The 26,162-nt window shown below is 50.9% G+C and overlaps 1 protein-coding gene across 1 annotated transcript in view; it reads right to left on the minus strand.

Annotated features, from left to right (window-relative positions):
* Nucleotides 1-23,499, minus strand: part of VILL (villin like) — an 85,693-nt gene extending 62,194 nt beyond the window's left edge. The window contains exon 1 of the mRNA XM_075587945.1: nucleotides 23,339-23,499. The gene's annotated coding sequence lies outside the window, so the exon portion shown is untranslated. The remainder of the gene's footprint in view (nucleotides 1-23,338) is intronic.
* Between the last annotated feature and the right edge of the window lie 2,663 nt (nucleotides 23,500-26,162).

The raw sequence follows: 26,162 nt of genomic DNA on the forward strand, positions 1-26,162 counted from the left end.
AAAAAAAAGTAACAGTGAGTAAAAAAAAGTGACAAGGACCATGGACTGTACGGCAAATAAAAATACCACTTGTGGGTAAATTCACATGTCTCAGACACGTGTGCGACCCTGCCTTTCACCATTATCTTTTAGCATACAGAGCTTTCACTGCAGCTAGGGATTCTGGGTAATGACATGCAATTGAGTACACAGTGTGATTTTTATTTGGTGTAGTGTAACGTGGACTTATCCCTATTTAAATAAAGCAGCCTCAGAGCTCTGAGAATCCAGGAGAGAGGTAGTTAACTGCAGCCACTCAATTAACTAGTCTCCACCTGGACTAATGAGAGCTCTGTAAAAAGCCTCATGTGAGACACAGGAGAGAGATTTTCTTAGCTCACATTTGGGCTGACATAAGGAGGAGGACTGCAGAGATTTTCCTTAGCCCACAACTGGGCTGACCTGAGGAAAAGATGATGTCTTGATGCACACACGAAGGATTGTATACTGACAGCAAGACAAGGGGACAAGACATCTATACCTGGACACAGACATTTCCATAGCACATAAGGGTGCTAACCCAGGAGAACAGAGAGGCCTTCCCCTACAGCTACAACAACAGAAACAGATAAGAGACTTTCTTGTTAGACTGTTGTATATCTATATACATTATATATATATATATATGTTCTTCAGTATTCGGTGATACCTTTTTTATTTGGACTAACAAATTATGTCATAGGACAAGCTTACGAAAGCTTGTCCTATGACATAATTTGTTAGTCCAAATAAAAAAGGTATCACCGAATACTGAAGAACTCATTTATTCTGCACTATCGCAACTGGACTAACACGGCTATTTTCTGCTTTATATATATATATACAGAATATATATATATATATATACAGTGGTTGACAAATCATCAAAAAATCTACTCGCCACACAAAAAAATCTACTCGCCACCTAGTACCAAACGTGTGCTGCTTGGGCCAATATTTACTCGCCCGGGGGTTAAATCCACTCGCCCGGGGCGAGCAAATGTATAGGTTTGTCGAACACTGTATATATATATACATATATTCTGTATATATATATATATATATATATATATATATATATATATAAAAAGCAGAAAATAGCCATGTTAGTCCAGTTGCGATAGTGCAGAATAAATGAGTTCTTCAGTATATATATATACTAACTGAGAGACCCGGCGTTGCCCGGGATGTAAATGCGTAATAGGTAGTATTATTTATAAATCGTGGAACAATAGGTGACTGTTTGTTGTAAAGGTTGGATAATAATATTGAAAAGAAAGATGGAAGAAAATGTAATACGATGTTGTATAAAAATGGTTTATTGTAACCACACCACAGTACAATGTATATTTTGGTGCCATAAGTGATGTAAAAATCTGAGTCGTGTGTCCTGCTAGGGTGTGAGGCGGCGGGTGGCGCGTGGGTTGTGAGTGCTGTGTGCGAGTGGGGGTCCTGCTAGGGTGTGAGGCGGCGGGTGGTGCGTGGGTTGTGAGTGCTGTCTGTGAGTGGGGGTCCTGCTAGGGTGTGAGGCGGCGGGTGGCGCGTGGGTTGTGAGTGCTGTCTGTGAGTGGGGGTCCTGCAAGGGTGTGAGGCGGCGGCTGGCGCGTGGGTTGTGAGTGCTGTCTGTGAGTGGGGGGTCCTGCTAGGGTGTGAGGCGGTGGGTCAGTGATGTCGGTGCGTAGGGGCGGGAGGCAGCAGGTGTGTGTGGCGGCAGGTATGTGTCGAGTGTGGCAGGTGTCTGTTGAGTGCGTGCAGCGGCTGTGAGGCGGTGGGTGAAAGGCAGAGGCGGCCGGAGTAAGGGCGGGTGAAAGGCAGAGGCGGGGTGGGGAGGCGGTAAGGCGGGCATGAAGGCGAAGGGCGGCGGGAAGGGGAGGAGGGGGTGGAGGAGGGGGGCAAGGGGTGGAGGAGGGGGGCAAGGGGTGGAGGAGGGGGGAAGGGTTAGAGGAGGGGGGGAAGGGTTAGAGGAGGGGGGGAAGGGTTAGAGGAGGGGGGGAAGGGTTAGAGGAGGGGGGGAAGGGTTAGAGGAGGGGGGGAAGGGTTAGAGGAGGGGGGGGAAGGGTTAGAGGAGGGGGGGAAGGGTTAGAGGAGGGGGGGGGAAGGGTTAGAGGAGGGGGGGAAGGGTTAGAGGAGGGGGGGGAAGGGATAGAGGAGGGGGGGAAGGGTTAGAGGAGGGGGTGGAAGTGTGGGAGGGGGTGGGAGGGGAAAGGGGAAAAAGAGGTGGAGGGGGGGGGGGAAGAGGAGCGGAGGGGGGGGGGTGGAAAGGGGAGCGGAGGGGGGGTGAAGGGGAGCGGAGGGGGGGAAGGGGAGCGGGGGGGAAGGGGAGCGGGGGGGGAGGGGAGAAGTGGTGGGAAGGGGGAGGAGGGGGGAGGTGGTGGAAAGGGGGAGAAGGGGGGAGGTGGTGGGAAGGGGGAGAAGGGGGGAGGTGGTGGGAAGGGGGGAGGTGGTGGGAAGGAGGAGGAGGGGGAAGGTGGTGGAAAGGGAGAGAAGGGGGGATGTGGTGGGAAGGGGGAGGAGGGGGAAGGTGGTGGGAAGGGGGAGGAGGGGGAAGGTGGTGGGAAGGGGAAGGTGGTGGGAAGGGGGAGGAGGGGGGAGGTGGTGGGAAGGGGGGAGGGTGGAGGTGGTGGGAAGGGGGGGAGGTGGTGGGAAGGGGGGGGAGGTGGTGGAAAGGGGGGGGAGGTGGTGGGAAGGGGGGGGAGGTGGGAAGGGGGAGGCGGAGGGAAGGCGGGGGTGGGAGGCGGTGGGAAGGCGGGGGGTGGGAGGAGGTGGGAAGGCGGGGGGTGAGAGGCGGTGGGATGGCGGGGGGTGGGAGGCGGTGGGAAGGGGGGTGGGAGGCGGTGGGAAGGGGGGTGGGAGGCGGTGGGAAGGGGGGGAGGTGGTGGGAAGGGGGGGGGGAGGCGGTGGGAAGGGGGGGTGGGAGGCGGTGGGAAGGGGGGGTGGGAGGCGGTGGGAAGGGGGGGGAGGCGGTGTGAAGGGGGGGGAGGCGGTGGGAAGGGGGGGAGGCGCTGGGAAGGGGGGGAGGCGGTGGGAAGGGGGGGGGAAGGGGTGGGGGGAGGCGGTGGGAAGGGGTGGGGGGAGGCGGTGGGAAGGGGGGCTGGGAGGCGGTGGGAAGGGGTGGGGGGAGGCGGTGGGAAGGGGTGGGGGGAGGCGGTGGGAAGGGGGGCTGGGAGGCGGTGGGAAGGGGGGGGAGGCGGTGGGAAGGGGGGCTGGGAGGCGGTGGGAAGGGGGGGGAGGCGGTGGGAAGGGGGGGAGGCGGTGGGAAGGGGGGGAGGCGGTGTGAAGGGGGGGGGCGGTGGGAAGGGGGGGGAGGCGGTGGGAAGGGGGGGTGGAGGGGAGGTGGAGGGGAGGTGAAGGTGGGGGGGTGGAGGGGGGGGTGGAGGGGAGGTGAAGGGGGGGTGGAGGGGCGGTGAAGGGGGGGGAGTGGAAGGGAGGTGAAGGGGGGGGGTAGAAGGGAGGTGAAGGGGGGGGTGGAAGGGAGGTGAAGGGGGGGGTGGAGGGGAGGTGAAGGGGGGGGTGGAGGGGAGGTGGTGAAGGGGGGGGTGGAGGGGAGGTGAAGGGGGGGTGGAGGGGGGGAGGTAAATGGGGAGGTGAAGGGGGGTAGAAGGGAGAAGTGGAGTGAGGGGAGGTGAAAGGGGGTGAGGGGAGGTGATGGGGGGTGAGGTGTGGGTGAGGGGAGGTGAAGGCCGCTCACTCACCCGTCCGGCAGGTCCCACGTGGATCTGAGGCGGGAGGCAGCGTGTTGTGGCCGCTCTCCTGCTGTGTCCCGGGCGCTCGCTCGCTCCCCCGCTGACTGTAGCGGCGCCGGGGGGGGGGGGTATCGGGGAGACACTGACACTGGAGGGGAGGGGGGGGTGGAGGGGAGGTGAAGGGGGGGTGGAGGGGAGGTGAAGGCCGCTCACTCACCCATCCGGCAGGTCCCACGTGGATCTGAGGCGGGAGGCAGCGTGTTGTGGCCGCTCCCCCGCTGTGTCCCGGGCGCCACCATCTTGGGCACTCGGCGCCGCGAGGCAGCCTGCCTGGCCACTGGCTGTTCCCCCGCCGGGGAGGGGGGGGCATGTATATGTGTGGGGGGGGGAGAGGTGGGAGATATAGAGGGGGGGTCTCGCACGGCCGCTGACACTGGGTGGGGGGGGGGGGGGGCGCTGAAGGGCTAATAATAGTGTGTGTGTGTGTCCCGCTGACTGTAGCGGCGCCGGGGGAGGGGGGGGGTCGGTGTGAAAGCGCGGGAGACACGGGGAGAGGAGGAGGTGCGCGCGGGTGCTGCTAACACTGTGAGCCCCGTGTGTGTGTGTGTGTGTGTGTCCGTGTGTGTGTCCCTGTGTGTGTGTGTCCCTGTGTGTGTGTGTGTGTGTGTCCCTGTGTGTGTGTGTGTCCCTGTGTGTGTGTGTGTGTGTGTGTCCCTGTGTGTGTGTGTGTCCCTGTGTGTGTGTGTGTTCCTGTGTGTCCTTTGGCCCGTCACTCCGCCTCAGGCCAATGAGAGGTGTGCGGGGGCGGGCCAAGGGACCAATGAGATTTCCCCTAGGGACACCGGACATCCAGGCAGGCAGCAGGCATGCATGCATGCAGGCAGGCAGGCAAACATACAGTGCTTTCACTAATATAGTATAAGATATATGTGTGTGTGTTTGGGGTGGTAATCAGCTTAGCTACCCACCCAGTTAGGAGAGGGCTGGAGTAAAGGTTTAGATACTCTCCAAAGCGGAGTAGGCCTTTATTTTGTTTATTTTTAATGTTTTGCCTTGTTAAAAGAACAGGCGCAATAAAGCCGGGATTTCATTTCACCCTAATCGGTCTCCATTAAATATACCTCTGCACACATCTCTTACATGTAGTTTATACAGACATTAATACAGTAAGAAGCCTCCAGACATTTCAGGAGGTCAGAAGCAGGTACGAGTCGAGTAGAGCAGGACATTCTAGCAGCAGAATTTGAATAAGATTGTAGGGGAGAGAGGTGTGAGGCGGGGAGGCCAGATAAACGAATCAATACGGGAGAGCATAAGGGCATGCATTAGTTGAGGAACAGAGGAAGGAGTGTACAAGGAGCCTTGAGTTTTTTTGCTAGCTGTATAAACTAGCCCAGCCAAATATTTAGAAGGAAATGTATCAACGCATCTGTTGTTTGTGATACCGTTTAAATGGAATAACAACATTTTACGTTGACAAGCTTTCGAGAGTTAGCGTTCTTCTTCACCAGTTCAAAGACAATGTGCATACAGTATATAGATGTAGCCAGGTCCCCCTCGCGTGTAGTCAGGTTCCCCCCCCCCCTCGCGCACTCACCCCCTCCTTCCCAGTTGCGAGCGCGCGTGTGGATCGGGCTGGAGCGGAAGCATAGTGATCCCTGGTAGCTAGGGACGCGAGCGGCGAGCAGGCCGGTTGCCGGGGACGCGATCGGGCCGTCGCTAAGGCCGCGATCGCGTTGCCACCGGCCCGGCGGATCGGGAAGCAGGGCGCCGCATACACAGGGCTGTTGCGCATGCGCAATGGCAGTGCACAGCGCGGGAGGCTCAGACAGCTCGCGCATGCGCGAGAATAGACTGCCAGCCCCCAGGGTGCTTTGGGGCAGAGACACCTGACGCCAGGGAGCCAATCAGAAGGCCGGATTCCCCTGCTCCCAGTTAGATACATTTCCCGGGGTTTTGCAGCTACGCAGGCACTCAGGATCCGGACCAGCTAGGGGTAAGAGGTGGATGCAGGGGTCAGTGACCCTCTGCATAGGCCAGCAGCCCCCAAGGTCCCAGTTAGGTCCTGAGTCATCTAATAGCTTGTGGAGCTTAGGGACAGGCCCTAGATAGGGACACTGCCCCCTTATTTGGTCAAGTAGTCAGGGACACAGAGCGGAAGCCGTGCGGCCCTGCGAGGTGGGTTCTGGGCTCAGAACACCACCCAAGACCCTAAGACTAGGAGAGACATTGTTCGCGCTGGACTTTCAACCCACGCGGTGTGGAGGACAATGTCGGATCGTGCGGATTGATATCGCGGTACCCGTGGCTGGAGCCCGGGCAGGTAACCTGCAACTCACGTGCACCAACCAGGCCTATCACCAAACATAGTGGCTGCGCAGTCACACACACATATGCACAGTGGTATTTGACTCTGGGAGTACGAGACATTTGGGTGGGGGTTACTGGACACAGGGTGGGGTCACATTGTGGGTGGTAGCGTCCGCCGTGACGCCTAGAGGTGATAGCGTCCGCCGTGACGCCTAGAGGTGATAGCGTCCGCCGTGACGCCTAGAGGTGATAGCGTCCGCCGTGACGCCTAGAGGTGGTAGCGTCCGCCGTGACGCCTAGTGTGGTTAGTGTCCGCCGTGACACCCAGTGTGGTTAGCGCCCGCCGTGGCGCATGATGATGTTATGATGTTATTGAGTGATATATGTGTTTCCATGCAGTAAAGCCAGTCCTGTTTTATATTCGCTCGTGTTGTGTGGTTGTTTCCTGTGAGGGCCTCCTCCCACTCCGTTGGGATCCCTCCCAGGTGGAGGCGTTGCACCTAGAGATGTATGATATGTATGTACCCCAGGTTCCCCAAGCGGAGGCTTAGGCTCCTGAGAGCCACACAGGTTGCACAGCAGGTAGTAGCGGCGGTATTCATAGGGAATATCCGTTACATTTGGAGGCGCTGCTGAGAGAGTCCTGGGGTGCCCCACTTTGTAGTACCGTTACCCTGTCAGTCAGCATGTCTGCGCTCACGCCCAAACAAGTGGCCGACTGGGCCGAAAAGCTAGGAGAGCTTCTGCGACACGTGGTCGCCGTAGACGGAGTGCCTGCTGATGTCTCCATGTTTACTGTCTGCAGCGCAGTAAGGACATTACCTGGTCTGGCAGACGCCCGCCTCATCAGCAAGCACTATGACATTGACCGGCAAGAGAATACCCTATTGCTAGCCACTGAACAAGCTATACTTCCTGATAGAGGCCCACGAGTAGTGTATCTACCAGAGACTTTGCCGCACGGATGCCCTCTAATTTACCCGGGAACTGTTTCCAGTCACGTCACTTCCCTCCCCAGACATGAGGATTGGGACGACAGAGATACAGTATGGCCGCCAGTACACCCATCCGATCAGATATATCCCTACCCAGAGTGACCTTCTCTTCAGATGCTAGGCAAGGGGCCACCAGTTGGGCCGGCAGTCCGACCACATCACCGGTTACTAACCGGTCCGTGAACAGTTCTACCCCAACCCCTAACAGGCAGCGAGCAGCGATAGCCAGTGGCTCCAACAATGACGGCTCCCTGTTAGGAGTGACATTCCCACAGCTAGTGGAAGCGATAACTACGTCCGCTCAAGCCCAAAATTATAGGAAATTGAAGGCGTTCTCAGGGACGGTCCCTGTCCCCACAGGCGAAGAGAGTATCGATTCTTGGAAGGAGCACACCCTCAAGGTGATCGACGAATGGCCCTGCTCTGAAACGGTCAGACGACAGAGAATCCTGGAAGGTCTACGACCCCCAGCGGCCACCATGGTCAGTGCACAGCGTGACCAAGACCCTGATCTCTCTGCTCACCAGATGGTAGACTTGTTAGTCCAGATCTATGGCAAGGAGGAAGAGGAGAGCGAGCTGTGGTTCAAGTATTACGCTCTCAGACAGAAGGAGAAGGAAGACCTGTCCGACTTCCTACAACGCATCCAGCTGGTCCTGTGGAAATTGCGAACTTGCGGCCTCATCCTATCTTCAGAGATGGACGAATATCGGCGCAAGCAGTTCCTCCGAGGGGCCATCCCCACGCATCACATTGTGATTATGATCAGGTGCTCACTAAAGGAGGGACCTCCCCCTACCTTCATGGACATTCTGGGAATCGTAAAAGGGAATGAGGCCTATACCAAGCTGCATGCAGGCACCAAAGCCAAAGATCCTCCGGCCAGTGCCACCCCGGGAGCGTCCGCTCGTCGGCCCAAGACCCCTGTCAAAGAGGAAGATGCGCCACCCAAGTCGCCCTCAACGAAAGGGCGGGCTTCGGGGAGATCCTCCCCCACCTACCCAAGACGACTGGACCTCAAAGACGTCGTCTGCTATACCTGTGGACAGAAAGGCCATTTCTCTAGAGAGTGCCCTAATGGAGACACCCAAGAAAAGGAAACGCTCCGTAAAGGAAGCTCGGCCAGGACTATGATCTGTCAGAGGCAGACCTCAGAAGCCAAAACCGCCGAGGCTACCCCCACGCCTCCCGAAGCCGCTCCTGACCTGAGCCCAGGCGAAGGAACTCCAGGGGGAGATGGCTACTGTCAGGTGGGCCCTTCGGCCATCGTACGTGTGGTAGTAGAGGGAGTCTATGCTGCTGCCCTATTGGACACCGGGTCTCAAGTGACCATAATATACCGGCACTTCTACGACCAGCACCTGAAGCATTGTCCCCTGCGGTCGGCGGAACATATGAAAGTGAGGGGGTTGAGCAACGAAGATTACCCCATCGATGGGATCGTGAGCGTTCAACTGGAGATACTTCAATTGAATACCGGCAAGAAACATCCCATGAGTGTGGAGGCAATGGTGTGCCCAAAACCTCAAGGACAGTGTCAGTATCCGGTCATCCTGGGGACAAATACGGATATAGTACGAGCTGTCATCAGAGCCTACTTGAAAGAGACTAATGAATTGCCATTGGCCGATACCCGCCTAGATCCTGTACTGAGAGAGGAGTGCAACCGAGTATATGCCCTAGAGCGTCACGGGGACCTCTACAATCGTCAACGCGGACTGACGACCATTTCACCAGGGGGAGTGAAACGCATGGCCGTCTGGTGCTGTTATCCGGATCGGGAGGAGACCGATCATCTGTTCTCACTGGAGAGTGATCCTGAGGAAGAGATCCAGAGAGGGTATCGGGTAATACCTGAAGTAAAAGAGTGGACGACCCGAGTTCCTCTCCGAACCCATGTGTATATCCAAAACATCTCCCCATTTCCAATGGACATCGATGTAGGAGAAAGTCTGGGCAGTATATATCCCGTCAGCCCGGTGGAAACCGCGCCCCAGGTGAACGCCGCTGTAGTAGGTGAGCGGTTAGTCGACCTGGACTTCAACTTCGGGGATTCGACCCTGCCGACCGAGTGGAAGGATCGACTGACAGCCAAGCTGAAGGAAAGAAAAACAGTATTTTCTACCAGCGAGATGGATGTGGGCCGCAGTCGCAGCGCCCAACACACTATTAGGCTGAATGACGCCACTCCGTTCCGTGAACGCTCTCGTCGTATCGCCCCCAGGGATGTGGACGATGTAAGGGATGTCCTGGAGGAGATGAAGACCGCTGGAATACTGACGGAGTCGCGGAGTCCTTATGCATCACCCATAGTGGTAGTAAGGAAGAAGAATGGATCTGTAAGATTGTGCGTCGATTATCGAACCCTAAATAATCGTACGGTACCTGACCAATACAATCTCCCTCGTATTGAAGAGATCCTGAACGCTCTGAACGGGAGCCAATGGTTTAGTGTGCTCGATTTGCGATCTGGGTACTACCAGGTACCCATGAGTGAAGAGGATCAGGAAAAGACTGCCTTCGTCTGTCCCCTGGGCTTCTACCAGTTCACGCGTATGCCCCAAGGTATATGCGGAGCCCCTGCTACCTTCCAGCGGTTGATGGAAAAAACAATAGGGGACATGAATCCTCGGGAGTGCCTGGTTTACCTGGACGATATCATTGTCTTTGGGAAGACCTTAGAAGAACACGAGGAGAGGCTACTGAAGGTGATAGATCGTCTTGGCCAAGAAGGATTGAAGCTATCACTCGACAAGTGTAGGTTTTGCCACACCTCAGTGACCTACGTGGGACACATCGTATCTGCCCAGGGGATTGCTACTGATCCAGCCAAAGTAGAAGCGGTGGTGAACTGGCCGCGTCCCGATAATGTCGCGGAACTGCGATCCTTCCTCGGGTTCTGTGGGTATTACCGTCGGTTCGTAAAAGGGTACTCTAGTCGAGCTAAACCCCTGAACAATTTGCTGAAGATATACCCTGAAGATACTGGGAGGAAGGCCACGTCGGCCCGTCAACCGTTTGGTGATAAGTGGACGCCTGAGTGTGAACGGGCCTTCCTGAATTTGAAGAAAAGCCTGACTGAAGCACCAGTGCTTGCATATGCTGACCCAGAACAACCATATGTCCTGCATGTGGATGCCAGTCTCAATGGACTGGGCGCTGTCCTTCATCAGAAACACCCCGAGGGTCTTCGGCCGGTAGCCTACATCAGCCGCAGTCTGACACCCAGTGAGCAGAAATATCCGGTGCACAAGTTAGAGTTCCTGGCTCTCAAATGGGCGATCACGGAGAAACTTCATGATTACCTCTATGGTGTTACGTTTGAGGTAAGGACCGATAACAATCCCCTCACGTACATCAATACTTCCGCCAAATTGGATGCCGCCGGACACCGATGGTTGGCGACACTATGTAATTACCGATTCTCCCTGAAGTACAAGCCGGGGCCTCTGAACATTGGGGCCGATGCGCTATCACGACGACCAGGATTGAGTGCCACCCCTGATGATGATGAATGGGAAGAGATCCCTGGACCTGGGATGCGTGCAATGTGTAGTATAGCGGCCGTCATCAATGATCAGGTCGCATTCTCTGAACTAAGAGTTGCCGATTCGTTAGGGTGCCAGTCGCAAGCGATCCCTGAAGCCTACTGCGGCCCCGCAGGGATGAACATAACCCAGGACAAAGTCATAAGATGGAAAGACTTGGTAGACTATCAATTAAGAGATCCAGTGATCAGCATAATTCGACAAGCCGTTCAGCGGAAGAACCCTGCTCTATTGAAGAGTGCTCCCCGAGATCTGGTCGCGTTACTCATGCGTGAGGTGGACAAGTTCGAGATAGATAATTGTTTGCTCTATAGGGTAGTTCCATATCATAACCACCCTGATAGGCGACAACTAGTTCTACCCCAAAACTTGAGATATATGGTGTTGAAGTCTCTACACGATGACCACGGGCATCTCGGGGTAGAGAAGACTTTTGGGCTAGTCCGAGACCGGTTTTTCTGGCCCAAGATGCGGGAAGCGGTGGAACAACACTGCCGCCGTTGTTCCCGGTGCGTTCAACGCAAGACGTTGCCTACCCGAGCAGCTCCCATGGCCCATCTAAAGAGTTCTGGTCCAATGGACCTGGTGTGTATGGACTTCCTGTGTATCGAACCTGATAGTCGAGGAATCGGTAATGTGCTGGTCATCACGGACCATTACACCCGCTATGCACAGGCCTTCCCCACAAAAGACCAGAAGGCTATCACGGTCGCGAAAGTTCTATGGGAAAAGTTCTTCGTTCACTACGGTCTTCCAAACCGACTTCACTCCGACCAAGGGCGAGATTTTGAGAGTACTCTGACCCGAGAATTACTTAAAATGCTGAACATCGCCAAATCCCGGACGACGCCGTACCACCCTGAAGGAGATGCTTTACCTGAACGATTCAACAGGACCCTGTTGGACATGCTTGGAACCCTGAAGGGAATGCAGAAAACAGAATGGAGTCGTCATGTGGAGACTTTGGTACACGCGTATAACTGTACTCGCCATGAGTCCACGGGGTTCTCCCCGTACTTCCTCATGTTTGGGCGGGAGGCCAGACTTCCAGTAGATGTGCGTCTCCGAGTATCAACGGATGGGATATTCAATACAACTCATTTTAAGTACGTGCAAAGGCTAAAAGACAGTCTGCAACAAGCGTATCAACAGGCTGAGAAGTCTACAGCCAAACTGAATGCTGGTAACAAGAGACGTTATGACAATAAAGTCAAGTATCGAGAGTTACGTCCTGGGGATGCAGTGTTACTTCGTAATTTGGGAATCCCCGGAAAACATAAATTGGCGGACCGGTGGAGAGATGGCGTATATGAGGTGGAGTCACAGATGCCTGGCCTCCCGGTTTATCGCATCAGAGACACCGATGGTCGGGTAAAGGTTTGGCATCGTAATCACCTTCTCCCCATCCCCCAAGTGGGAGATGAAGAAGAGGAACTACAGGCCACACCGCTCAACGGTGAGTTCGATCTATCAGAAGTGGGTCAAGAGACTGTAACTAACGAGACTCACTCTGAAACTCCGGAAGACCCTATGGAGGGACCCTCTCAAAGGGACCACCCCGCAGAAGGGGCATCTCCCGAAGGAGCTACGGGTAAAGGGCCCCGTAGGCCAATGCCTACTAAGGTGGCACCAACAGGCCAGCCTTTGGATCCACAGAGCCCGTGTTTTGTACCCTCAGAGACATTTCTCCCCTCAAGGGAAGAGGCTAGGCCTCAGGACTATGCTTATTACTCCCCCGAGGGAGTTGCCAAAGAACAACTCCGACGGAGTCAACGAGTTAGGTACCCGCCAACTAGGGTTACTTACGATCAAATGGGGGCACCCCATTATGAGGCTCAGCAGTGTTCTCGTAGTAAGATACAGTCTGTGATTGTGATGCTCAACGAATTATGCAATCTCGTTTAGAGTTACCTGTGCTAAGTTATATGTTTACTGCATTTTTATTATATAATTTTTGTACATTGGTGGGAAGTTATGTGGTCCAAGCGAGGACGTTGGAATTTTCACCAGGGGGAGGATGTAGCCAGGTCCCCCTCGCGTGTAGTCAGGTTCCCCCCCCCCTCGCGCACTCACCCCCTCCTTCCCAGTTGCGAGCGCGCGTGTGGATCGGGCTGGAGCGGAAGCATAGTGATCCCTGGTAGCTAGGGACGCGAGCGGCGAGCAGGCCGGTTGCCGGGGACGCGATCGGGCCGTCGCTAAGGCCGCGATCGCGTTGCCACCGGCCCGGCGGATCGGGAAGCAGGGCGCCGCATACACAGGGCTGTTGCGCATGCGCAATGGCAGTGCACAGCGCGGGAGGCTCAGACAGCTCGCGCATGCGCGAGAATAGACTGCCAGCCCCCAGGGTGCTTTGGGGCAGAGACACCTGACGCCAGGGAGCCAATCAGAAGGCCGGATTCCCCTGCTCCCAGTTAGATACATTTCCCGGGGTTTTGCAGCTACGCAGGCACTCAGGATCCGGACCAGCTAGGGGTAAGAGGTGGATGCAGGGGTCAGTGACCCTCTGCATAGGCCAGCAGCCCCCAAGGTCCCAGTTAGGTCCTGAGTCATCTAATAGCTTGTGGAGCTTAGGGACAGGCCCTAGATAGGGACACTGCCCCCTTATTTGGTCAAGTAGTCAGGGACACAGAGCGGAAGCCGTGCGGCCCTGCAAGGTGGGTTCTGGGCTCAGAACACCACCCAAGACCCTAAGACTAGGAGAGACATTGTTCGCGCTGGACTTTCAACCCACGCGGTGTGGAGGACAACGTCGGATCGTGCGGATTGATATCGCGGTACCCGTGGCTGGAGCCCGGGCAGGTAACCTGCAACTCACGTGCACCAACCAGGCCTATCACCAAACATAGTGGCTGCGCAGTCACACACACATATGCACAGTGGTATTTGACTCTGGGAGTACGAGACATTTGGGTGGGGGTTACTGGACACAGGGTGGGGTCACATTGTGGGTGGTAGCGTCCGCCGTGACGCCTAGAGGTGATAGCGTCCGCCGTGACGCCTAGAGGTGATAGCGTCCGCCGTGACGCCTAGAGGTGATAGCGTCCGCCGTGACGCCTAGAGGTGGTAGCGTCCGCCGTGACGCCTAGTGTGGTTAGTGTCCGCCGTGACACCCAGTGTGGTTAGCGCCCGCCGTGGCGCATGATGATGTTATGATGTTATTGAGTGATATATGTGTTTCCATGCAGTAAAGCCAGTCCTGTTTTATATTCGCTCGTGTTGTGTGGTTGTTTCCTGTGAGGGCCTCCTCCCACTCCGTTGGGATCCCTCCCAGGTGGAGGCGTTGCACCTAGAGATGTATGATATGTATGTACCCCAGGTTCCCCAAGCGGAGGCTTAGGCTCCTGAGAGCCACACAGGTTGCACAGCAGGTAGTAGCGGCGGTATTCATAGGGAATACCCGTTACATAAACAAAGCAGAAATATAGGCAGACACGTCTAATAATTAGTCTAGAAAGGGATAACAAAACTCCATAAAATCAAGATAAGCAAGGTTAGAGAAGTCACAAAATTACTAGTGTCGGCAATGGAAAAGAAATAAAATATTCATGTTTTTTTTTTCCGCCACTGCCTTTTGACTATTTGGAAATAAGTGGCTGAGAAATTAGTATTATAATTGAATATAACAAAGTCTTTACATCGTGCGCCAGACATAACGCTTGGAATTTAGACCAAAAAGCTACATTTTTGTCTCGTCTGACCAGTAAACCTTTTCCAACGTCTGCAGAATCATCTATATGCTTTATGGCAAACAAAAATGTAACTTTTTGTCTAGATTCCAAGCGTTATGTCTAGCGCAAGCCCAACACTGCCCATCACCCAGTCAACACCATCTCAACTGTCAAGCATGGTGGTGGCAACATCATGTTATGGAGATGCTTGTCTTTAGCAGGGACTGGGAAGTTTGTCAGGATAGAGAGGAGAATAGATGGTACCAAGTACAGGCCAATCCTTGAGGAAAACCTGTTTGAGTCAGCCAAGACTCTGAAACTGGGGAGGAAATTCAATTTTCAGCAAGATAATGACCCAAATCACAAAGCCACACTCGGGTGGTTGAACAAGAAGAGAGTTCATGTTCTTGAGTGACCCAGTCCAAGTCCTGACTTGAATGCAATCGAACATTTATGGCGAGACTTGAAGATTGCAGTCCATCGACGATCCCCAACAAACTTATCAGAACTGGATTAATTTTCCCATGAAGAACCAGTATAAATGTCCCCATCCTACTGGGCAAAGCTAGTAGAGACTGATCCAAAAAGACTCACAGCAGTAATTGCTGCAAAAGGGGCTTCTACCAAGTACTGACTTAAGGGTCTGAATACTTATGCAACTAGTAAAAAAAAATCTAAATTGACAATCTAAATACACAAGAGCCAAAACAGAATAAAGCAAAAGACATGGCTATATTAGCTCATGGTATATACAAAAACACAAAATAGGATAAACATAAGAAGATGCTGACACTATGATACACTACAGTACACTATGGAAGCTATGGAAACTCACACTCAGAGGCATAGCTACACTACCGACACACTTTATTGAAGTGTGGTCGGTACCGCAAGCCGGGAAATCTCCCGGCTTGCTAGTGGCCGCCCCTCGGCGTGCCGCGCGTCATAGACGCGCGGTCACGCGTCATCGGGAGCGTGCGCCCCCTGCACGCGTGTCCAGGGGCTCCCCGAGGGAGCCCTGGTGTCCCGCGATCGCGGGACAGCGGCAGGGGGTTCCGGGGGACCCGGCGGACCCGGCAGCGGTAGGGAGAGCGCCCCGATCGGAGGGCGCTCTTCCGCTGCTTCGGCGCGCGCCCGTCACACTCGGGCGCGCGCCAGGCTACTGCTGCGGCACAGAACGGGCAAATGCTCGAATAAACTGTGCCGCAGCAGTAACTGAAACTGAAGATACTTATCTGTGAGCGCCACAGTATTGAATGTAGAAAAACACAAAGAGGAGATACAAAAATAAAAGCTGGTATATGGAAGCAGTACACAAAAGGAGGCAAAAAAAAGGGGGGATACTGATAAAGAATAAATAAATAAACCACCACACAAGCGGGCAATAAAGGGATAAAAGAAAAAAAGGTGGGACAGAAAGTTACAAAAAAAAGTGACAAGGGGGGTAACATTTTGGGGGATAACCCCATCCTGACGCCCATCCCTCCAGGTTCTACACAACCTGACGTACTCGCAGTAACTCATGACATGGTCCACAACAGGCTGTAATGGCCCATCGGATGAACACAGCGGGGGTCCCTGCATTTTATTGGGACTTGCGCTGTGTGAATCCTACCGGGCTGCGAGTCCCATTCAAACGCAGGGATCCCCGCTGTGTTAATCCGATGCCATTACAGCCTACAGATTTTATGAAGATAGGGAATAAAGCGATATTTATTGTGAGTTAATAATGCACTTTATTTTAAAATATACCGGATGCATTATGAAACCAGTTTAACAGAGTTTAGTGAATCATGGTAATTCAGTATAATGTGGATGGGGCTTTTACTCTACTGCAGTTACTAGAACTGTACATTAAGGAATGTATTGGGTTATCTGTGCAACCCCAGCCAAACAATAATACTACAATATGCACCTAAAACTTCTATCACAGTAATTGGGCTTACCATTTAAATAAGCTATCATCGCTTTATATCATGTATAATTTATAACTAAAAAATATTTATATTTTTTTACCATTTTTTAATAATGCAATGATAAAATATAGCAAGAAAACCTACAGCTCGGTGTAAAGTAATGTATCTGCCACTGCCAATGGTTGTGGAACTTACTGGGAACCTTCTGTAGAACCTACAAAGAAGTATGGTTCTAGCACACCAGCAACAAACACAATATGTGTAGGAACAAACTAGACAAGGGCCTCAGGTAGACAAGGTTACACATTGGTGTATTATTTCCACACATAGTGGAGATTAGTGATGTACTGCAAGATATATTCCCAGGTGGTTCCCCCTTTAACTGCTCAATACAATTTCAAACAGGTTAAGAGAACCAGTTCCCATGATCTATTTCCTGTCATATGAGACCACAGTCAGTGCTACAGCTGTAATCAAAGGCTGGAATGTGTTAAATCACGGTCACAGCAGGGATGGGCTCCTCTAACTTTCACACCCTTTTCTATGCTGCAAGGGAGCATGTGTCCAGGGATCCGTGGGAGTGAGATTTGGGTGTACGAGACTGGGGAAATCAAACTTTAACCAGTGCAGAAGGATCCGCAAAACACATAGCAGCTCAATGCGTTGCAGGCCAGCCTGTCAGTGAAAGGGTTAAAGGTGCCCGCCCGTCATTAGTTTAAAGTCAACCTTTAACATACAAAATGGAATGGAAGTGTAAGCATTTTTTAAATCGTGTGTCAGTAATTATCCTGACTGTTTGCAAATCTCATGGCCTGGCATTTACAGTGGGGTTTTCATGCCCATGTTTCAGCTCTATCCTGTGTAGCCCATTGCTAAAACCAGGCCTGGTTTTATGCATGAAGGCTATATTCTATGCTGGCAGTGTGGGGGTTAAACCCTTTGCATTTAGTCTTGCATGAGAACTAGCTCAGAGCTAGGCTACAATATTGCAGCTCCCAGGCACATGAGGCGTGACTCAGAGCTAGGAAGATTCTAGTAGCTCATGTGATCAGTGAGGTGATGCTGTGCAACACTTTGTTTTGCCCAGAGACTTGGGAAGGAAAGGTTCACATCCCCAGGGTATATTAATGGGGGAACCGCCCTTTCGGATTAGGTGTGTCCTGGTGTTTCCTGAGTGAAGAGAGGCCTGAGAAGGTGAGCTGGGTTAAGTGGGGCCCAGTTGTGCCAGTGTATAAACCCCAGGGAAGGCGAGCAGAGCAGCAAGCCATATCACCAGGCAGGAGAATAAAGGGGAAGCCTTTCTCCTTGCACAGAGCGTAGAGGAGGGAGATTCCTAACTGTGGGGTTCTGAAGCTGGGAAACCAAGAGCAGCTACCCTAAGGCTCAGGCCATGGTGCCTGCGGAGGTGTGAGGAGGCTGTGGTTGGAGATGTAAGGAGGGGCAGAAGAGTGTGAAGCTTTAAAAGTGAGGAGGAGAATTGATTGCGAGATGCGGGATTTGATAGGAAGCCAGGAGTGGGATTTCAGCAGGGGAGACGCTGAGACTGATTTAGGAAAGAGTAGAGTGATGTATATTAAATTTAATTATTTAAATATTAAAAAATATATAATAATATTATATGGCCTTGTCTGGTTTGCTATCACTGAACTGTGTTCTGTACACAAAATGTGCTACAAACAATATAATTAATGATGTCCGGGATATAATTTTATTCTTTCCCATCCTTTAGGGCAGAGGTGCGCAAACTCGGGGGCGCGAGATTTTTCTGGGGAGGTGGTTGCAGAGGCCCCGTGCTCTTCCCCCGCCATTTAATTGAAATACCTTGGGGATCGCGTGAGGTGTCTGCAACACTAACTTACCTTGATTCAGCCGGCTTCAGGACTCGTATCCATGGCAACGTGGCATCAAGTGACGTCACATGACCCCATAGGCGAGATGGAGATGCGGCGTGAAATGACCCCGCAGCATCATTTGACGCCGCACCAATGTAAAAGGAAAAGGGGGGTGCGAGCACGGGGGAGGCAAGGCAGGGGGGCGCAGCAACAAAAGTTTGCGCTCCCCTGCTTTAGGGAACAACTGTAATGCTGTTAATGAATTATCTCCACTAAATCTGCATTCAATTATATCATGTAAAATAATAGATTAAAACAACTGACAAACTGGTATTCAAATTGATATTAGGAAACAATCGTGCACATCCCCGAGCTAAGAAACACACAAATTTGAACAATGTAAATTTATTCAGAGCTCTTGAACGCAGTTGTTCCGCCCCTCGCAGAGATTTTGAGATAAGTGTCTCAGTAAGTAATGCTCCCAGTAAGCCTGGGGAAATTGTACTTACAAAAAGGCTCCTTAGTAACTGTGGAGTCCAAAAAGAATTATAAGGATAAACTAGAAACGTCACCATACTGAGTGTTGATTTAAATAAATGTGTATTGTTATTAAGCTTTTTTTTTAATGTCTGTTAGACTAGAGTATTTACTTCGAGTTCCCATGTAGAACAAAATAAGGAAAAGTTATTCAACTGTCAACATAAGTAACACAGGGATATAAGTGTTAAAGATGACAATTCTTCTTCAACTGCATTGACTGATGGACTAAAGACAACCAAACAAGACACATTGTCCTGCCGTGTTCCACACTCTGTGCTTCATTAGATGATTCTCTTTTTTAGATCCTTTGTGTATCAAGGAAGATGTATTCTGTCTGGAGCACATCATCCTAACCCAGCTACAAAGTTGTGCAACTTGGAAGCAACATTGGGATACTCAAGGTTTCTGAAGGATGTGAGGATCAGATTTTTGCTAGCCTGCTAAATTGTTTTTTTTCCCCCACACAATATAACAAAAAGATCGTTTTTTAGTCTGCGGAAGAACACTACTGCATATAAACCTATAACATTATAAATGATGAGATTTAACCCGAGAGTACAGGAGTTATTACTAGTTCCTATGCAAAAGAAGTTTGGAAACCCCTAGTAAAGAGGAACCCTGATGAAGTTAGTGGGTGTCGGAAATGAGTTATCATGAGTTTCCATACATACTTTCTTGGAGGAAATTGGAAAGCATACTGGGGAAATAAATGTCATCCAATAGAATTTCTCTAATACAAATGATATATCAATATATGTATTGGTACATCATTTCCTCTTGTGTGTGTGTGTCCTCTCAGTGATATGGTGAATTCATGAGAGCATTACATTTGGCTGTGAACAATTATCTTTGTGGACCTCAGACAGAGGTGGAACCCACACAAAAGGCACATGCCATATGTTGTGATTTGTCCTATTGTAATTTTGTCAATGTGTTTTTAATGTTTCACTAAATGGCATGTCGGACTGCTGCAGTAATATGTAACCTTCTAACGCTGCAAATACAGTATATACAAACACAAGCCGGACACACCCTTGTTTGTAATAAAAACCTGGAGCTATAATCTCTCAAGTAATTCTGACAATGGTGTATGAGTAAAAGCCATTACAGACCAAGAATGTGATAAGACGAATAAATATGACATATCTGCAATGAATATAGGTACTGTAATCTGTTATATGTAGCCTACTGTATTTTAATCTGCTAATACCTAAACATTATATGGGCATATGGTAGCCAGATGGCTTCTCCTAAAATACTGGACACAATGGTGAAAGGTGTGAAGCGCTCGACACACACTTCTCTCCACTCCATGCTGTTTCCTCCTCTCCTGGACCCCACCCATGTATTATTTGTTTTACTCTGTGCCCAGGACATACTTGAAAACGAGAGGTAACTCTCAATGTATTACTTCCTGGTAAAATATTTTATAAATAAAAAATAAAAATAAATACCCCCAGGCCCCTGACACCTCCTCCTGATTGGCTGCTGCTGGGTAATATAGCCAATCAGGATGGAGGAAGCTGGCCAGCCCCCTTGCAACAGCATATCGCTCCCTGCTCACGGAAATCCCGCGGTCACCCAAGCCGGTCAGGTCACTACACTGGCGACACACTTTATTCGAGCTCGGCTAGTCCCACGAATTTGGGTATACCCGGGTGTATTGAGATTTGTGACTGTTTTCTGCCCGAGTGCATTGCGTTATTTTCCAGGCAGGGATTGAAGCATTTTATTCCCGCTGGCTGCAATACTGCACAGTATATATATATATATATATACTGCATTACAATTCATGAATTTATGCCATCTGGTAGACACGCGAAGCATTGCAGCCTATTAAATCCTAATCATTATCATTTAACAGATCAGCCGCCCGTCAGCCAGGCATGAACCCAGGCTGGGAAGGCAAATGCAACGGGGCTTGTCAGAGGTGAGGAGCGGCGCATTCCAGGTATCTGCCAGGTACATACTGGGTATTTGCTCGAATAAAGTGTGTCGCAGCAGTATGTCCAGAGTGGTAACATGGACACATGCATGTTCAGTATTAGATCTAACTTTTTACTGGACAATGTCTAAATACAGGACAGTCTGGCTCAATACTGTACACCCCTTGGAAACCTAATAAAGGGCAGGTAACGCATTGGTTCTTTTCAGGACACTGAGACTAAAAACTACCAGAATAAACCAAAAATATTACAAAAAACGGGTTTACTCCCAATGGCTGTAAAACCTTTAACACAATAAAACATGCAGTTATAACAAAACTAACGGATTTTCTTAGTATTGCAAAATGCCTTGATTAAGGCAGAATGGAGCTGCCACTGGCCCTTCAACTATTCTTCCATCACCAGTGGCACAACAGAATGAAAACACCTAGCACGTCCTACTAAATCTCTCATAACACAATGATATGACAACATCAGCTGCTTATGTAGAGCAGGGTGTTCAACTCCAGTGCTCCAGACCCCCAACAGGGCAGGCTTTAAGGATATCCCAGCTCCAGCACAGGTGGCTCAATCAGTGGCTCAGTCGATTGTGCTGTGCTGAAACAGGGATATCCTTAAAACCTGCCCTGTTGGGGGGGTCTGGAGGACTGGAGTTGAGCACCACTGATGTATAGCACAAATGTAAAAGGAATCGAAAAAGTAGGGTTATGGTAATTCCTGCTGTTATTTCTGGTGGATCTGGTGGACCCGTTCACCAGACATCCCACCTAGGAGGACAGTGACTTAACCACATCGTTACTACTCCTGCCCACAGGATGAGAGGTAACATATAACAAAACCATGGCCTCGATTTTAAATAAGTGGGAAAAACTGCTATTCTGGATTTCTCCAGCAAAAGGGCTAACTTATTAACAGAGCTCCTTACATAATTATGGGCATGACCTCAAGTTATACCACCCAAGGCCGCTTTCACTTTACTTTGACTGTGACCAAGAAGACTGCATCTCGGAACAATCTTGACAACGGTTGCCATGAATTCTTAGCTTGACAAATAAAAGGCGCAGCGTCACATCGGGGGTGGGGAGACAAAGTGTTTGCTTAAAAATATGTCAACCTGGCTCTTGCATACTCAGATGGGCGTGAAAACAGTAATTTCCAAGTGCTCGAAAAAGCTCCCTTGATGCAGGTTCTCTCTAGAAGAAATGTTTATTTTTTAATGTATGTTGCACTGTGCATTTTAACCTCTTCACTCCTGGCAGCGTCTGCAATGCGTTGCCATACAATGGGGATGTAGTAGTGAAGGGAGATCTGTAATGTATTTGAAAGGTTTTAGGGAAGAAGTTGCCACAATATCCTACTTAGACTTAAACCTCGTAGTCCTGGAGAGGCGATGCCAGGAAAACCTCCTTACAGCCTCTTTGTTGCAAGAAAAGCCAGAAGTGTATTGTGAAGCCAAGCGTTTCTGGTCCCTATAGCGGCAAAGGACATGAATGCAAGTGCAGATATGTATTGCAGCATATGTGTCCTTTGTGCATGATGGGGTGAAATAAAATAAGCTCAACAAATATAAATAGTGCTACAAGTGGATTAGCGCTTGTGTTTGATCTTATATTAACTGCTGGAAGTTAATGTACCATTGCCTCGCTCCGCTATACGTTAAGGGTCCCCTCGGTTGCAAAGGGCCCAAGTTTGGCACACTTTGTCCTTCTGCATAATGCTCTTAAAGATTTCTGCAGACATGGCTGTCTTACTACGCTCACTGAGCTCCAGCAAAAACAAAATCCATTTTGTGTTTACATGAGGCAGCTGCCTGAAGGGAGGGTCTGTCCCCAGTGGAATAGGGCGGAGGTTTGTACAGCAGTTACCTGAGCATGGAAGCTTGTTTAATGTGGGGGCCACACAGGGAGTCACCATTGCTAACGTCCAATACTAACAGTGGTGGAAGAAGGATTATTGTAGAGGACACAAGCACTTATTTTGCATTTGCAAACCCAAGCGCAACGCTGTTTTTCTATTCCCACACCTGCTGTTCCACTCTGAAAAGGAATTGATTTTAGAAAGACTCCCTTCCTTTCTGGTTTTACAGCATAAATATGTATAAACCCTTCGAAAAAATACAGAACTGTAAGAGAGCCGGTCTCTTGTTTTAATAAACCACTCCTTGTTAAGCCACGTTGACTACTGAATGCTACTGGGACACACACATACAGCTATTGGGCTTTCTTTTCTGTTTTAAAATACTTCAAACAACAGAATGACCATGACATTATTTTTGAGGGAAGCCATATTAATACAGTTACATTTCAGAGTTGTTATCCTATAGAAAAAGACGTGTATTCACCGTATTTATTGGCTACAAATCAGCCCTTCTAGTTTGCAAACATACAGTAAGTCCAACTCCATATAGAGAAGGAGTATAGTAAAGACACTGACTGGCACTGAGTGTGAAGCAGGGGAACCTGGTTCAATTTGCGGTGTCAGCTCCTTGTGACCTTGGGCAAGTCACTTTATCTCCCTGTGCCTCAGGCACCAAAAAACATAGATTGTAAGCTCTACGGGGCAGGGACCTGTCTTTGTAAAGCACTATGTAAAACTAGCAGCGCTATACAAGAACAAACAATTGTTATATAGAGATATTCAATTTTCACAGCTTTTTTTACAACAGACAGCTTGGCAGGTGAAACGGGACCATCATCACAGTGTTCCCACCCCTCCTGGAGAAGGGTGACTATTTTGTTTATCAACAGCATACGCCCATTCCCAATGAAAATGCTTATTTCAGTATACATTTACAGCAGTGTCAGGTTAAATCCTGCTCTAGCAATGAAAGGGTAAGCAGGCTTTATTGTACAGAGTGAAATAGACTGGCTGGCAGGTCTTACCTTGACGGAAAGTGAAAATGACTTGAAATCTCTTATCTACAACGCAGCTCTCTCTAGACAGTCAGGACCAATATTGTTCCACTGCCACCCCTGACACAAGCACTGCTTCCCCAACCTGTAATCTGAGATCAGACTGAGCTGCACTGATCCTCCTACCTGTAGCTCACACCCACCTCCACCTTCTCTTAACGTGCAGCTAAGGAGGATAGGGGGGCATGCCTAGCAAAGTATTTTAGTAAATAAGTAATTTGCATTCCTTCTTTGCTCAGAATGTAATGTTGCTTGTGCAAAGGTTGGATTACTAAAATAATACACAGTATTGGAAGGAATAGACAGACAAAGAGAATCGCGACCAGACGCTAAGAACGGTTGACAGCAGAAGAGTGGTTATGAAGAGCAGATAATGTTGTCGCCGACTTGATGATTTGTTAGTGATTCTGTTCCCCGTAAATAAGAAATTCACTTGATGGGGATGTTTTTAAGGTGCATTCATTGTAACCACTTTGTTGCCAACGGGACGTGCAACTCATCGACTTAATAAGTGACATAGAGCCACATTTCCTATGTGGTGCTATGACATGAGAAAAAGAAAGAACGAGACAAACGCACTATGGGTAAATTTCACCATAAATACATTCACAATAACATATATCAAAAACGTACAATCATGTAAGCAAAAGTGAACATTGGGGGTGGTAGCATAAAGTTAAACTGCTGGTGATGGAACCACAGAAAGTTTCGACTACACCTAATCCTCGGAACAATGTTGAAACTTCTGATCGTCGACAGTCACTGATGGCGTCCACACAAGGCCGCGTGATGATGTGCATATGATGTAAGCTCAACGCATTTCGCACGCTGAATGTGCTTCCTCAGGAATTTCCATCCTTAAATACCATTACCATATTAACCCTTGCATAAGACACCTTGCGGTACTGGAAGGGACCGTATAGCCCATTTGAATGGCATGCATTCTTTATCATGTTTAATCTGAGGCAGCCTATGGAAGCTCTAAGGCTAAGGCCCCGCTCCCTCAGTCAGCGCGCCCGCACTGGAGACAGGCGGGGCGCTGACAGACACAGACCGCGATATGCGGTCTGTAGGGAGCCGGGAGCCGGAGCGGGAGGGGGCAGGAGTGGGAGGGAGGGGGGCGGGCTCCGATCGTGGTGCCATCCACCCCCCCCACACACATACATATACACACACACACACTTTGATAACACGCAGCTCCTTCCCTGCTCCCCGCCCAAGGCGCCTCCCATCTAGCTCCTTCCCTCCCCTCCTCCCCATTGGCTGACTCGCGTACCACGTGACGCGTCAACACCGAAATTCACAAGATTCTTGCAGCATCGGCGGCTGACGTGTCACAGTACGTAGTCAGCCGTGTCGGAAGGAAGCAGCGGGGGCAGAGACCACTCGGACAAGGGTCTGGTGGTTCGCGGCCGCGCGCCCCGCCGGCCGCAGCGGGTTTGCAGCCTAATATTGACATTGGAGCTTTCTATTGCTGACCCATATTTGAAGTTATTTGTGTTAAATACCAGCACAAAAAACAACTAATATCTCAATAAAACGGTGGCCCCAGACAATAGGGGAGCATGCATCAGCTTAATGGAACCCCCCGTTTCATGTAAGCCTTTTGTGGGCAATTGCTACTGTAACGGGTATTCCCTGTGAATACAGACGCTACTACCTGCTGTGTAACCTGTGTGGCTCTCAGGAGCCTAAGCCTCCGCTCGGGGAGCCTGGGGTACATACATATAACAATCTCGTGGTGCAACACCTCCACCTGGGAGGGATCCCAATGGAATGGGAGGAGGCCCTCACAGGAAACAATCACGGTAAACACACAGTTGTAAAACAGGACAGGCTTTACTGCATATATGCGCATAACTTATACTCTACTATACATAACATTCAACGTTGCATTTGGGTAAGGGATAACATACACCCCGCTCCCACCACCGTGTATCCCCACACCGTGTCCAATCGCACTATACAAGACCCTTGGCCACTCTCCTCGTAAGTGTCCCCAAGTGATACTCCCACCCTTAGGCGTGCTGCTTGCGTTGCTGTACAGTGTTGGTGCACTTGAAGAATGATACCTGCCCGGGGCTCCCACCCCGGGTTCCGCAGACTACGACAGGGATTCCGCCCGTTCCGACGTCGTCCTCCGCACCGCGTTGGGTTAATTCCAGCGTGGATAATATCACCTTAGTCTCAGTATCTTTGGTGGCGTTCTGAGCCCAGAACCCACCTCGCAGGGCTGCACGGCTTCAGCGCTGTGTCCCTGACTATGCAAATAGCTAATGGGGCAGTGTCCCTATCTAGGGCCTGTCCCTATAGCACCACAAGCTACACAGTGGCTCAAGACCTAACTGGAACCTAGGGGGGGGCTGCTAGCCTAATGCAGTGGGTCACTGACCCCTGCACTCACCTCCTACCCCTAGCTTGTCCTGATCCTGACTAACGTGCTCCTCGCGCGCAAAATGTATCTAATTCTCTCCACGCAGGGAGCTCCTGCAGCCCTATTGGCTCCCTGGCATCATGGGGCCGCACCCAAGGCTCATGGAACTTGAAGTCCCATTACAGAGCCCTCCTCTCATTGGTGGCATTCTCGCGCGCTTGTACTGCGCATGCGCGAGCTAACCAGGGCCTCCCGTCGCATCGGCAGTCTGCGCATGTGCGAGGAACTGTCATGGCGGCGCACTGCACCGGGAACCGCCGGGAGCGCCTCGCTACTCGACCGCGGCCCTAGCATATGGCCGCATGCGTCCCCGGCAACCGGCCGCATCTGAGGAGACCGCGCTGTGCGCGCACATGCTCT

The sequence above is a fragment of the Ascaphus truei genome, chromosome 2 (genome assembly GCF_040206685.1).
Source record: "Ascaphus truei isolate aAscTru1 chromosome 2, aAscTru1.hap1, whole genome shotgun sequence".
Lineage (NCBI taxonomy): Eukaryota > Metazoa > Chordata > Amphibia > Anura > Ascaphidae > Ascaphus > Ascaphus truei.